The 14,746-nt window shown below is 50.4% G+C and overlaps 1 protein-coding gene across 1 annotated transcript in view; it reads right to left on the reverse strand.

Moving 5' to 3' along the window:
* The window catches only part of LOC147697778 (cell cycle control protein 50C-like), a 399,761-nt gene that overhangs the window by 52,264 nt on the left and 332,751 nt on the right, over nucleotides 1-14,746 (reverse strand). The gene's annotated exons all lie outside the window — the stretch shown is intronic.

A 14,746-nucleotide genomic window follows, 5' to 3' on the forward strand; every position in this document is an offset into this window, starting at 1 on the left:
GATACAACATAGGTAGGTTATTCAGTCAGTCAGTCAAATTAACTTTATTCGATTCGATTAAAATCATACAAAGGACATAAAAACAAAGTTATTTACAATTAAAAAAGGATTAAACAGTTTTTTTACAATCGAGTTAATTTGGCATGATGTTGTGAAAAACAATTAAAAACAGGTTATACACACTGATTTAACAAATTCATACATCTTCTTGATCTGGACGCTGCTACTAGGAAATTTGCCATGGCGAATGTAATACGTATATTTCCCAGGGATTTTAAATAAAGCATGGCTGGTCTCACCTGGGAGAAGCCGGCTTCCCTTAAGACAGGTAACAGGTATTTTTTTCTTTGTGCAGAGAAGAAATCACAAAACATGACCACGTGCATCGTGTCCTGAACTGAAAAATTGTCACAGGTGCAGCCAGGGAGGTGCTAACTCTGGTTTCGTTCAAAAATTGCCCAAATAAAAGTGAATAAGGTTGAACCTAAATTTTGTTAACAAAAATCTATGAAAAGGATTTGTGACAAAACATAAGTAGGGCTCAATTGCAAGTGAGTAAAGTGACAAATAATGCAGTCTTACTGTAGGCTTTAGTAATTCTGCTTCTTCTCGCAACAAACATTCCCTTGACATGAATTGTTTTTTAATTACGTCCACATCCTGCTTTGTAATGCCAGAGGGAACAGTGAATAAGTCTGGGCGACCCAGATCGTTAAAAGATTTTTTAGGTAGGCCAGCCATGGAATCGTGCAACTATTCTCCAGACTCATCACGTCCCTCATAATCATGTGGTTTAACGTTAGTTCTGGATTTAACCAGGTCTTAAGCCAGTATGTTAAAGGTGCCAGTCTCAATTTGTCCTGAACGTAATCCAAACCAAGTTCCATATGAATAGAAAAAGTCGGGGAAGATTGGGGAACGGACAAAAGGGAACGTAAAAACCTATTCTCCGCTAACTGGATTTTATCCAAGCGTACATAGCCCCATAGAGGTGCACCATATAGAGCCACAGGGAGGGATTAGCTGTTGTACACCTTTATGATTGCTTTCATAGGTCTATGGCCCAACCTTTTGGCAAAACCTAGAATGGCCATAGATGTCCTTGTTACCGCTAGGCTTTTGGCTCGTATCTGGGGTCCCCAGGTACCCTTGCTATCAAAAAGCACTCCCAAATAGGGGAAAACAGGAACTCTCGAGACTACCTCTCCTTTACAGAAAAATATTTTTGCCTTAGCTTTTTTCCCCTGTGGGCCAACGACCATGGTGTGGGATTTAGAAGCATTGACCCTCAAATCGAGGAGGTCCATAAAGGACCCAAATGCATCCAGCAGCTTTTGGAGGCACACCCCTGTGCGTGCAATGAGGACGGCATCGTCCGCGTATAGGAGAGCAGGGATCTTAACTTCTCCTATACGCGGAACGTCTCTTGCTGCCCCTTCTAAGTGCTTGCCTAGATCGTTTATATAAATTGTAAATAGCAGGGGAGCTAATATGCAGCCTTGCCTGACACCCCGTTTCGAATTGAAATGGGTCGTGCACCTGCCATCTTTTGTTACCCTGACTGCGGCGAATAGATCCCGGTGTAAGGACGCTATGAACCCCACCAAGTCTTCGTCAATCCCCATCTTCAATAAAATTTCCCATAACTTAGATATGTTGACCAAGTCGAAGGCCGAGGAGAGGTCCATAAATGCTAAATACAAGGACCCCTCCTTGGCCACCGTATACTTAGCGGTCAACAGATGTAAGTTTGAACACTGTTCAATCGTGCCTCTTTTTTCCCTGAATCCGTACTGAATGTCGGCCAAACCCCCACATCCCTCCAGGCTATCCCTTAACCTTGCCAAGAGGACTCTGCCCAAGATTTTTATAGCAGAGTCCAAAAGGGATATAGGCCGATAACACCCTGGGTCATCCCTTTGGCCCTTTTTAAATATGGGGACTATTGTGGAGGTCGCCCATGTACTTGGAGGGGGCGAGCTGTTTGCAGCTGTGAATACATTTGCCAGGATGCCAGCCCAGAATTTGGGTGAATGTATATAAAAGTCGGCTGGTACCCCGTCTGGACCGGGGGCTTTATTCTTTGTGGTAGCACGAATTGCCTTTTCCACCTCCCCGCTGTTAAAGTGTAGAGGTGTGGCCACCGGACCTGGCATGTTTTGTAACTGGGTGGAGTCGCCCGTATCACCATAGACAGTGCTGAAATGAGCCAGCCACCTCTCATCTGGTATTACACAATCAATGTCTGTGTTGGATGAATCCGAAAAGTATGGATGGTTAACTACAGCCCAGAATTGCCTACTGTCCCGCAATATGTCGGTGGAAGTTAGTTGTTCCCACGCCTCCTGTTTGATACAATCCCGTCTATTCTTAGTAGCCTTCCTGTATTCTTTTCTCAGGTTTGTAACCAAGGCCCTATCCCTAGGGTTTACTTTAAGGGCAGATTTTAAAGCTTTAAGTGCTTTGGTGCAGGCTGAATCAAACCACCTATAGTGCTTTAGCTCTCCCCTGCCCCTTGGGGCCGTGAGATTGGAAGACACTATGTTACATATTGACTGGAAGGCGTCCATGATGTCATGGCCTTGTGAGGACGGGTCTAGGCAGATCGTAGTCTGATCGTTTATCTGGGGGCCAATGTCAGAGTAAAAGTCATCTGGTACCACATTCTCCCATTTCAGCCGTCTACCCTGATCTATTGGGCATAGGGTAGGTCCAGGTCTGGTCTGTCCTGGCATAGAGCCCATAAACTCCCTCCAGCGGATGGTCAAAAGGACAGGGTTGTGGTCACTAAAGGGGGATGGCACAGTGCGGTAAGAAATAGTGTTATTAAGAATAGCAGGTGTCACAAAAATATAATCAATAACAGTCCCCGGGGATGACCCCTTAAATGTTGGTGTTCTAGGTTCCCCCTCCCGTGCTGTAAATTCAAGGAGGTTAAAGTTGGCCAGGAGATCCTCCAGTTCCTCGCCAGCCCTGGTATGTTCAAAGTGCGGCACCTCCTGATCCCGTGTCTCCAAACCTCCAATTGCAGTGCAACCAAAATAACAAGGGTGAATATTGGGATCACCCATTAACACAAATTCGTAACTAGTAAGAGTATTTTGGCTGAATAGGTTTAAAAAGGCATCCAGTTTTGAGATGTTATCACCACCGTACTCCTTGTTAACAGAATTATAAAAATTAATAAACAGAATACTCTTTGACGGGCAGGTTTGCCTTTCTACGATTAAACAATTTGGAGAGTCATATTTAATCTGTTTCAGAGATCCGATGAGGTCAAGAGAAAAAAGAGTCAGAAGGCCTCCCCTCGCTCTGCCTGCATTACTAGGACGTGCTGCGACTGCAAAGCCTGGGTAGGTTATTGTTACGGAAAGCTCTACCAAGCCAGCTGTCAAACTCCAGCAAATCATTGAACCATGGTGCAAGTGAGTTCTGTGCTATGCTTGTTCTGCTTTGTGTTTTGGAGCCTTCTTTCTTTAAGCTAACACCAAAAAGGATTGAATTGCCAGCATGGATTTGCAAGATTGTGCATTATTGGTGCTTGGTCTTGTGGCTGCTGTGCTACATTGAATACCAAAATCTCAGAATGAGAAGTGATTAGCTGTACACACCTCTGACCTGACTTTATGCTATACAATGTTCACCACCTCCCATATGTCATAGTATTTATTACTGTAGCACTGAATGTTGAAGGCTTCAACCTTAGTCATTGCATAGCGACTCTATGAAGTTTGATAAACCACTGGCGTTGACTTTCTCAAACCCAGCACAGCCATATTTTGCTGTTCTGTCACTATATCAAAAATCTGTTTGTTCATACATCTGTGTAACCAAAGCTTATTGTGACTTACCAATAGAAAGTGGTCACATAAACAATACTTACTTGTATGATGGCTTTCATTCTTTGGCTTGTTCGCCATATTCAGAACATTCTTAAATTCCCATAGGCCCAGTGGGATCCCCGATCACGTTTCAAAAATATATAATTAAAATGAAGCATTAACCTTGCGGTCTTTTTAAAAAAATTAAAAAAGCATGCTCTAGGAACATTCAGAATGCCCTGTACAAACGACCTCCATCAGTTCTTTCTAAAAAGCATCAGCTATTTTGTTGAAATGGAGAAGATCGAACTAGGTGGATATGAATACAGTGGCGTAGCAAGGGGAAGGGGTGGACCGAGTTTTGGTGACAGCGCCCTCCGGCCCCCCGCCCCACCCCCGCTCTTACCTGCAGCCGTAGCGGGTGGCCGCCAAAGTACTCGTCAGCACCCCCACCCGCTCTTACACACGGCCAGGGGGGGCAAATGCAGGGGGCACCAGGGGCGGCCATAGGTCTAGCTACACCACTGTATGATAATGATAAGCAGAACAATGCTGGAGAAGTTAATACAGATAACTAAGTTTCATCCTCAGGCCTAGTCTCTTCATCATCATTCGTAGCTGTTGAGACATGGCAATGGGCCTGTTACTGGTGAGGTCTTCACGTGCTGTGCCTCAATGCCTCAGTGAGTAACACTTTTTACATATATTATTTAAATATCACTTTACGGGTTGGGTGTGCAGGATTCTCCAGCTGATTAAATCTTTTGAAAATGGGTACAAAATAATGCACCATAAACAAAGTCGGCCAGTAAGATTGGTTACAAGTTGGTGTTTTGTCAAGGACACTTTACAGAAGCGTGAAAGTTTCTTCCTAGATTATTTTCTTCAGGAGACGGATAAAAAATATGCATGACAAAGTTCCTTAAGTCTGTAAATTTGGTCATATTTTGGACAATCAGAATGGTCAAAAGTTCAGAGGGTTAAAGACTAATTTGCATCGTAAATTGATAGTTCTTCTTTAAAAACTGTTTTGTGAAATTTGTCTGAAGTAGTACATTCAATCATAACTTTCAATTTGTAAAATTCCAACGTGATGGAAGAATAAGACAAATTCACAAATCCCAGGTGACACGCATTTGGAAGGAATGAGCCTGATCTTGAACTTGCTATCACTTACCCTCTTTTGCAATAAAAACAATTACAATATTTCTGCAGTGAATTTTCAAAATATTGAATGAGGTTATCACATTTCAGTAGTGAGTTCCAACTGGTAAAGCATTTCAGTGTCAGAAGATAATCATTAAAATGCCAAAAATATAGAACTCTACACACCACCCAGTAAATACATTTGAGACTACTTTAGCAAAATCATTTTTTGCTACTGTCATTGTAAGTAAAAGTGTAATAAAATTCCCCTAACACATGCCCTGCACTATAATGAGGTCTTAAAGCATAGTATTTTGCATTTTTTATGTTGGGCGGTATGTTGACACATCAGCCAACACACTGCCCAATATAAAAATGCATACAAATGATGCAACTCTCTACCATATCACATCCACTCAGCATCCCTCTCACTATCCCTTCATATTTGTTCATTCCACCATTTCATGGCTCATTGCTCCCTCCATCCTACTTAGCCCTACTTAAACCCTTCACCAACACTGAACAGATTACCACACTCCAATCCTGCAGTCCCCATATTTTGCTCCATCTGACCTTTTCAGTTCCCAACTAATAAAGCCCTTAGTCTTTACTCCCTGCTTAACCCCACTCCTCTCAAATTCTTACGGTACATGTCTTAATCTATAGTTATCCTAAAATGATACTCCTTCATCTAACTACTGTCCAGTGCGTCAATGTTCCTTCGGTTCAAGAATCACCTAATTCTCAACTGGATCACCTCTACCTCTCCATCTTCAACTTTCATCCTCTGCAATTTAGCTTCCAACAACTTCACTACAACCAAATGGTCCTCCAGTACCCATTGAACTGTCTCATCTCATACCACAACCAACTTTCCTCCATTCTAATTCAATGCATCCACTGTTCAATGGTTGGTGATCCAACTCCACTTACCACCCACATCTTTATAGGCATCGTAGGACCAAACTTTGAAATGGTTCTCTCTCGATTGCTCTATCTCAGCTTATTAGTCTACTCATGCATGTTAACACTTTCAGCATTGAGCTGTCCCCTTCCTTCCCGTCCATGTGACCCATGGCTCAGCTCTAGACCCTCCCCTTTCCCATCTATATAACATTATTCAGCATTATATGATTGTGATATGCAGATCACCTTCTCCCTCTCTTACAAAACCTAGCCTCTAGAGATGCATGAACGCGCGATCAAGATGGCCACCCGCTCCTGCTCTAGCGTGTTTTGTGCCCGTTTTCTTAAATAAAACGACGATTCCAGTCACAAACTGCTGACAAAGAGGTCGGAATATATATTCAGTGCCCACCTGTAATGTGAAGCGATTTTCAGCGTGTTTGGAGCCCTTGAAGACGTTCTTTTCGCTGCCTGGTTCCTGGCCCCAGCCCAGCTCCGAGGTGCAGACGAGTTTCTCAGTCAGGGGGGCAGAGTGCACTACTAGGAGAGGGCCTGGCTTGGGCCTAGCCACTCCCACAGACCATTTTAGCTTCTGCACCAGCTATTTTGCACTAATTTACACAGTACTTGCTGCATTTGGGATTCTTTAATTTCTGCTATTTTCTATTTTAGTGTTCTTCTCTGAGAAAATGGAAAATAAAGCTACTATTAATAATAAAAGGAGGCAGCACATTTCCCCACCTCCTATTAAATTTAAGGTTGTGGAGTCATCTGAGCCTTCCTTATCCTTAATATTAGAGGTAATTCAGGCTCTGCACGTTAATACAGAGGCCATTGCGTCAGAAGTCAAAAATGTACGCAAGGAAATGGCTAGTTTGTCCATGAATATATCAGACACTTCAATTAAAATTCAAGGTAGCAAGGTTAAAATTGACACTTTCACTCCTCTAGTGGCAAACATGTCTCCTTTGTGTTCTCAATTGTTGGATTTGGAACATCGCAATAGACAATACAATCTTCACATTTTTAATTTACCTGGGGATGTTGAAGGAGCTAACTGTAGATTATATTTGGAAAATCTGATCCCTGGTCTTTTGCAGCTTAAATTTCCTGAAAGATTTGAAATAGATTAGGCCCACAAAATTCCTTCCCATCGCAACCCTCATCACACCAAGCCACGACAAATGATCTTTAAAGTTCTTCGTCAGGGGCGTGGCCTAGATGGCGGGCTGAAAGGACGTGCTTGTCCTCGGCTCCCCGGCCCTATGCCCTGTTAGCCCTCTTCCCACAGCAGTGGCCCCCGAAAACCAGCACGTCTTGACCCGTGTGAAGTGACCAGACTCCACCGGCTTGGTGATCGTCTGAAAGCGGGCAGTAGCAAGCGGATTCGGCGCGACTGGCGTGCAACCGCCGAGTGAGGAGAGGCCCCGGCCGAGGCGAGCCCGAAGCGGAGAGACCAGGGAAGCGCCACAAATCAGCCCCACTGGTGGGGGGACACACAGAGACCGGCGCCCCCTCCCGCGGCAGTCTACAGGCCCCCGGAGCTGGCGCGGGCGGAGCGCCCGCCCCTGCAGCGAAGCGGGAAGTGGCGAGCCGGTGCACGTCCACACCGCCATTAATTGAGGCCCCGGCTTGGGCCTACACGGGCCATCGCCCGCAGAGACAACAAGAGACCAGGCGGGAGCTGGGGGCGCGCCAGGAGTCCCGCACAGGAGCCTTGGGCCCCATACCTGAGGAGGGGCGATAGCGGCGGCAGGACCAATCTCCGCCTGGCACCACAGCGGCGTACTGCCCGGAGCGAGGCCCCGGCGTTGGGCCTGGTGGAGGCTGCGAGGAGTGGCAGACCGGAGCAGCGGCGACACAGCCAACGCGGTATGCGGCGGACGGCCTCGGCGGAAGCACAGAGCAGCAGGAGACTCGCAGGGGAGCGCCCCTGCCCCCCCCGCGACACGGAGGTCCGACCCGACAGGAACTATCACAGGTAGGCCCGGACGTCCCTGGGGCCCCGCAGCGACAGATTGAGGGCGCTCAGCAGGCAGCAGGGGGCCCCGGGGGGTGTGGGTGGGACCTAGCGTGGGGTCTGAAAGCGGAGCACTGAGACCGCGGCCTAGAGGGACAGACACGGGATCTGTGCTGTTGGACTCCCTGGCCACGTGGTTGACCGGCCCCGGACAGGAGACGGGCTGCCGTACAGAGGCTCGGGCCCGTGCGGCACTGACGGGGGGACCTGGGCCCCATGGCACTGGTGTGGAGAGGCTGACCCCCCCACCGGAGCATTGAAGGTGGGGTGGGGCCGGCGGAAGCAGGAACAGTGCCCCCAAGCACACGGCCTACTAGAGAGACCCGGGGTGCCAGGACTCCACGGCGGCAGGGCGAGACGGGCCGCGGTTCTCGGGGGGCGGAGTGGTCGGGCCCCCGGTGAGGAATACTTGAGGCAGCAGAGGCTCTGGAAGGGGGGGCCGGTGGGCCCCATGGAGAGGAGTTTCCCCGAGGTGCCGGTGGGGGAGGATCGGAGGCCGCGGGGGCTCTGTCGGTGGCCTCACACTGGACGAGTGAGGCGGGGAGCGGGCTTCCCCCCAAAGCGTACCGAGCCACAGACATGAGGCAAGGGGAGGTATGGCCAACTCGAGCCGCAGAGCCAACCGCACCATCATGGACATGCTAGCGAAACCCACTAGCAAGGGAGGGAAGGCGCAGACACCCCCCCCCCCTACCCCAGCAGCCACGAGTTCGCAGCAGCAGGAGGAACGGGAGGCTCCCATCACGCGCACCTTCCTGGAGTCGCTATTTAACACTCTGAGAGATGACTTCCAGGCTCTCAAGCAGGACTTTGCGGGGGAACAACGGGAGCTACGCCGCGGCCTGGATGGCTTGGGGGAGAGAGTAGCGGCGGTAGAGGAGTCCAGCCACGCTCGCAGTGACGAGCTCGCGCACTTGCAACAAGAGGTCCTCCGCCTTCAGGAGCAGCAGGTAGGCCTCCAGGCATATGCGGAGGACCTGGAAAACCGCTCCCGAAGAAATAACATTAGGGTCCGGAATGTGCCACAGGGTGCCGAGGGGAACAGTGTCACTGGATACCTGCAGGCCCTCTTTCGTGCAGTGTTGGGGGAAGCGGAGGACTTTCCTGTCCGCATAGACCGAGCACACAGAGTGGGACCACCAAGACGTGCGCCGCCCCCCCCCGCCCGACATACTGGCCTATCTCCCGGATTTCCAGTTGAAGGAACGGATCCTCCAGGAGGCCCGGCGGCAGCAACCTTTGCAATTCCGGGGAGTGACTGTGGCGCTGTATCACGACCTGTCTGCCATCACGCTGCAGAAGCGGCGCGAGTTCAAACCTGTGACCGCCTTTTTACGTGAGAAGGAAATACCATACTCCTGGGGCCACCCATTCCGGATCATCTTTAAATGGCAGGGGAAGCTGCACCAACTTCGCTCCCTCAAAGACACCTGCTCTCTTTTGAGCATTGACTTGCCGGATCCCTTAGACTCGGAAGATGACACGCAACATGGCTCTCAGGAGGGGTCGGAGCAGCGAAGTCAAGGCGACTGGCGGAAAGTCAGACGGAGACGCAGACGGGGGGCCCGCTTGAAACCAGATCCTGAAACGATTGCTCAGGAACAGGCAGCAGCAGTACAGGAAGTGGAGCGAGATACCACTGTCGCCCCGTGAGCAGCTTGAGAGGGCCACTGCTCACATCTCGCTTTGGAAAGGGGGGGTCGGGGGGCCGGGAGAGGGCCGCCACTGTCACGTTTCCCATAGACATTCTTCTACGGACCTGTGAGAAGTAACAGGACCGAGACTATGGTTCAGTTCACTTGGTTCCAAGTTGGGGTTCCCCAGAGGGAGGATGACGGGGAGGGCAAGGGGGCGGGGGTGGGGGGGGCCCTGGGATTTGTTGGTTCAGTTGGGGTTTGGGTGGGACAGTTGGGGTTGTCGGGGGGGAGGGGGTGGATGGGTGGGAACTCCTTGTCCGCATTCTTCTGCGCCTTACCAGGGACTGCCTGGACTACTGTGCGCGCCTAGAGTGACAGCTTCGCAGCGGGCGAGTGCGGGCCCGAAGCCGCACGCAGGGGCTTGAGATGACACACCACTTAACAATTCTCTCACTCAACGTGAGAGGGCTTAATAATCCTATTAAACGCAGGGCAATCCTGTCTTTGCTAGAACAGTCGAAGGCAGACATCTGCCTCCTACAGGAAACCCATTTGCTACCCAAAGACCACCACAGGCTAAAATCCAGAGCCTTTCCCTGGCAGCTTCTGTGTTCTTCCCAGCTAGCGCGTCAAACATGCGACGTGGAAATCCTCCCGGCCTCTTTGTCCGACCACTCCCCTGTAGTGGCATCCTTCCGGGTATTGGCGGCGCCTAGCCAGCAGCGATACTGGCGGTTGCGCGACAACCTTCTACACCTGCCGACCACACAGGAACGCATAAAAACGGCGCTCGCGCAGTTTCTCTCCCACAACGCCAACAGGGACACTTCTAAAGCGACGCAATGGGCGGCACTCAAGGCGGTCCTTCGCGGCGAATTCATTTCTTTGGCCACCGCTAACAACAGGGAGCGCGCGCAGAAAAGGGCCGAGCTCACCCAGCGGGTGGCGGAGTTGGAGTAGATGCCCCAGCGCACCGGGGCTGCGCGGGCGTGGCGGCAACTCTGCACGGAACGGAAGATGCTGGCAACCTTGGACCAGGACGTGGCGGAATACGCCGCCATGCGCCTCCGGCATGCGTATTATACCGGGGAGACCGTTGCGGGAGACTGCTGGCGAGCAGGCTGCGGATGCAGCTTCAGAGGCAGCAGATACAGACACTCCAGCCCAGCACTGGCGACGCCATCACTGATGACGCAGCCATCGCCGCAGCCTTTGGCGATTTTTACGCTGACTTATATGCAGCGGACGGTCTCGAACTGCGAGACGGTCAGAGCTATCTGCAGGGTGCAACTCTCCCGTCGCTTAATGAGGCACAGGCGGCGTTGCTTGACCGCCCCATAGGCCTGGAAGAGGTCATCTCGGCAATCTCGCGCTTGACACTTGGGAAGTCACCTGGCCCGGACGGGTACATGGCGGCCTTCTATAAGAGTTTTTGCCCGCTGGTAGCCCAGCTACTGAAGGATCTATTCAATACTTTCGACACGCCTGGCGCCATCCCATCGGACTTACTAGAGGCGGCCATCTCGGTGATCCCCAAAGAAGGGAAGGATCCCACACGGTGTGGCTCATACCGACCGATCTCCCTGCTGAACATCGACCTAAAGCTCTATACCGGCATTCTGGCCAGTCGCCTTGCACCCTATATGCAACAGATGGTGGAGCCAGATCAAGCGGGCTTTATCCCCCAGCGGCAGACTAGCGACAACACCAAACGAGTCCTCCACCTCATAGAGGCCGGCTCCCGGGACGAGACGGGACTGCCTGCTCCTCACGATTGATGCGGAGAACTCCTTCGATAGGGTGCACTGGCCCTATCTCGAGCTGGTTCTGCAGCGGTTCGGATTCGGAGAGACACTCCGGAACCGTATATTCAATTGCTATCGCCACCCGAACGCCGCAGTCCGGGTCAATGGTCACACGTCCGCGAGGTTTGCGATTGGCAGAGGGACCAGGCAGGGGTGCCCACTCTCTCCCCTTCTGTTCGCGCTCTACATGGAGCCGTTGGCATGTAGGGTGCGGGACCACAACCTCATTACAGGCATACCGTTCGGTGGGGACACGCATAAGATTAGTCTGTATGCTGATGATATCTTGGTCTCCCTGATGAATCCAATGCAATCTCTCCGGGCACTTTTTATTGAGCTTCACGCCTTCGCGCAGGCCTCGGGCTTCAAGATCAATGTGGCAAAATCCGAGGCCCTGAACCTGTCCCTGTCACCGGAGGTGTTGGAAGAGGCCAAGGCTGAATTTGACCTGCAGTGGTCCGAATCCACCATCCCCTACCTGGGAGTCTTGCTGGCCCCAACAGTGCAGGCCTCCGCGGATGCGAATTATACCAAGCTCAGCTCCCGGCTCTGAGACACCCTCAGACGGTGGAAACACTTGACTTTGTCCTGGTTGAGCCAGATTGCGGCCGTAAAGATGACCCTGCTGCCCCAAATTCTTTATATATTTCAGACCCTTCCTCTGCGCCCGCCGGCGGGATGGCTTCAAAAAACCCAGGCAGATCTCACCAGCTTTATCTGGAACGGCCGCCGCCCACGGTTTAAGCACACGATAGCCTCACTACCCCCCGAACATGGTGGCATGGGCGTGCCTGACCTTACTCTTTATTTCCAGGCAACGCAGTTGCGCACTATGGTGGAATGGCACCAGCTGGAATCTGCCAAGCACTGGCTCTTTCAGGACCAGGCGGTCGCTGGTCGTACGCTCCAGGGCATTCCGTTTTTGCCACGCAGCCATAGGCCTCCCAATCTATACGCCTCCCGGATCACCAGCACCGTTCTGGATGTGTGGGACAAGGTGGCGGTCAAGCGGGACCTTACCTCCTTTCCCTCCCCCATGACGCCGATCTTTGATAACCCCGATTTCTCACCGGGTCTCGACCCTCGGGCCTACGAGATGTGGCGGAAGACGCAATGCAGAGACGTGGGTCACATGTTCGACCTGAAGGGCATTCTCCCCTTCCAAAAAGTGAAAGATGACTATGGCATACCTGAAACGGATCGTTTGCCCTATCTGCAAGTCCGCCACTGGGTTCTTCACCCGTCCATGCGGCCCGGCGCGCAGCATCCCCTCACCCCATACGAGCGGTGGCTGTTGACTCGCACATCCGACAAAAAGTTAATATCAGACCTATACCAGCACTTACTCCTCACCAACATTTACACGTACAATGCAGGGAGGGCCAGGTGGGAGAGGGACCTGGGGAGACAGCTCACACGCAAGGAATGGGAGGGAGTTTACTACAGGGCCAGACACTCCGCCCATCACACGGGTCTCACTGAAACCCTGACCAAGGTCGCCACTTACTGGTACCACACACCTGAGCGACTGCATCAGTGGGATCCCCGGGTGAGTGACCGCTGCTGGAGGGGGTGTGGGGAACTGGGTACGCTGGAGCACCTGCTTTGGAGCTGTGATCGCCTGCAGCAGTACTGGACCTCGATACTGGACCTGGTAGATTCCCACCTAGACACCCAGCTGCCCAGACTTCCGACATATGTCCTATTGGGCCTCCCTAACGCGCTGATGTACCCCCTTAAATCCTGGAGAGGGAGGCTCATTGCGATTGCACTAGGGGCGGCTGTGCAGAATGTTGTGGCACATTGGAGAGCCGTCCAACCGCCACTACAGTTGGGTTGGCTACATAGGCTGTGGGCGATACTGGGGATGGAGAAGCTGTCGCTGGCTGGGGCGGGGAGGGCGGAGGAGTTTGCAGCGCTTTGGCGGCTGTTTCTGTCCCTACTCAAGGGGGAGTTCCGGGAGCTGAGCTGTCCCCGCTACTTGCGGCTGTTACGTCTGGCGGACACTCCGCTCTCTTAGCCCAAGGCGCAGCCACACAAACGCAAGGCGCCGGAGAGCCGCACCACCGATGGCACCCACTAAGGCTGTGATCCCATATACTAGCAGTCTCTGCGTAGCGGACGAGGAGTGGGGTGGTTGTGGGTGGGGGGGGGGAGGTTGGGGTTGGGGTTTGTTTTTCCTTTGTTCTTCCTTAGTTATTCGTGCAGGCTTGTCCTCGATTGTCAGAATTGCTTACAGGTGCATCTCAACTCTTCTAACGCGGCCGGCCCAGCTGGGTTGTAGGTGGCTTGCTGTGTTAACGTTAATGGTGTATGCAGCTATTGGCCGTCTTCACGCTCTTGTACTGTGCATGGCCGCCGCGTATCCCGATAGTTGAATTCAGGTTGTGAGATGTTGTGTGTCTTTTCTCAATGCTGCACAATAAAAAGATTTAATACTAAAGTTCTTCGTCACCATCACTTGGTTTTAATCAGAAAAGCGGCACGAGAAATTCCTTCACTGATGGTTAATGGAAATAAGATTTTTATTCATCAAGATTTTGCCAAAGAAACTGTCGGTATTCTCAAGGAATGTACTGCTCTCCGTCCTCATCTTCGACGTCTTGGCTTCAAATATGGACTTTTTGATCCATCGACGAAGCGTATTTGGAAGGATAATTTCTCCAAATCTTTCCAACGTGCTGAAGATTTGAAACATTTTCTTGACCAACAGTCTCAACATTCAATGGATACTGCTGATTTTAACACTTGAGGTATACCAGTTATGCCTATTCTGACAGGATACTAAGATTTTCTTCTTGGGGCTCCAGCGGTTCCGGCCATGCTTGTAGACCATGTGTGAGTTTCACATTTCACATTTATGTCTTCTGTTTGTCGTTTTTTCTTTTTCTTTTTCTCTATCCTTTGGCTTGTTTTGGAGCTACTTTTTTCTCTTCTTTTTTCTCATCCTATTTCTCCTTTGCTTTTCTTTCACTAACGTCTTTTTTCTTGATTTCTTTTATTCTCTCCTTCTACGACTAATGTTCATAATCTTAAAGTTGTGTCTTTAAATGTTAAAGGATTGCGTCACCCAGTTAAGCGTACAAAAATTCTAGATTATTTAGGAAGTTATAAAGCTGACATTTGTTTTATTCAAGAGACTCATATTGACGACAACATTTTAGATTATATGAAAAAGAAATGGGTTGATATGATTGTCTCCTCTCCTGCTAATGGTAAGAAAAATGGTGTGGCTCGGCCCCAAAAAATTACACTGTCAAATTTTAAGCAAACATTCAGATGATGATGGTAGATATATCTTAGCTAAAATTAAAGTTCATGATTCACTCTTATTTTTACTAAATGTTTATGGTCCTACTGCAGATGATCCTATGTTTTGGTCCAATCTTGCTACAGAGGTCTTAAACGTTG

The sequence above is a fragment of the Lissotriton vulgaris genome, chromosome 8 (assembly GCF_964263255.1).
Source record: "Lissotriton vulgaris chromosome 8, aLisVul1.2, whole genome shotgun sequence".
NCBI classification, from domain to species: Eukaryota; Metazoa; Chordata; class Amphibia; order Caudata; family Salamandridae; genus Lissotriton; species Lissotriton vulgaris.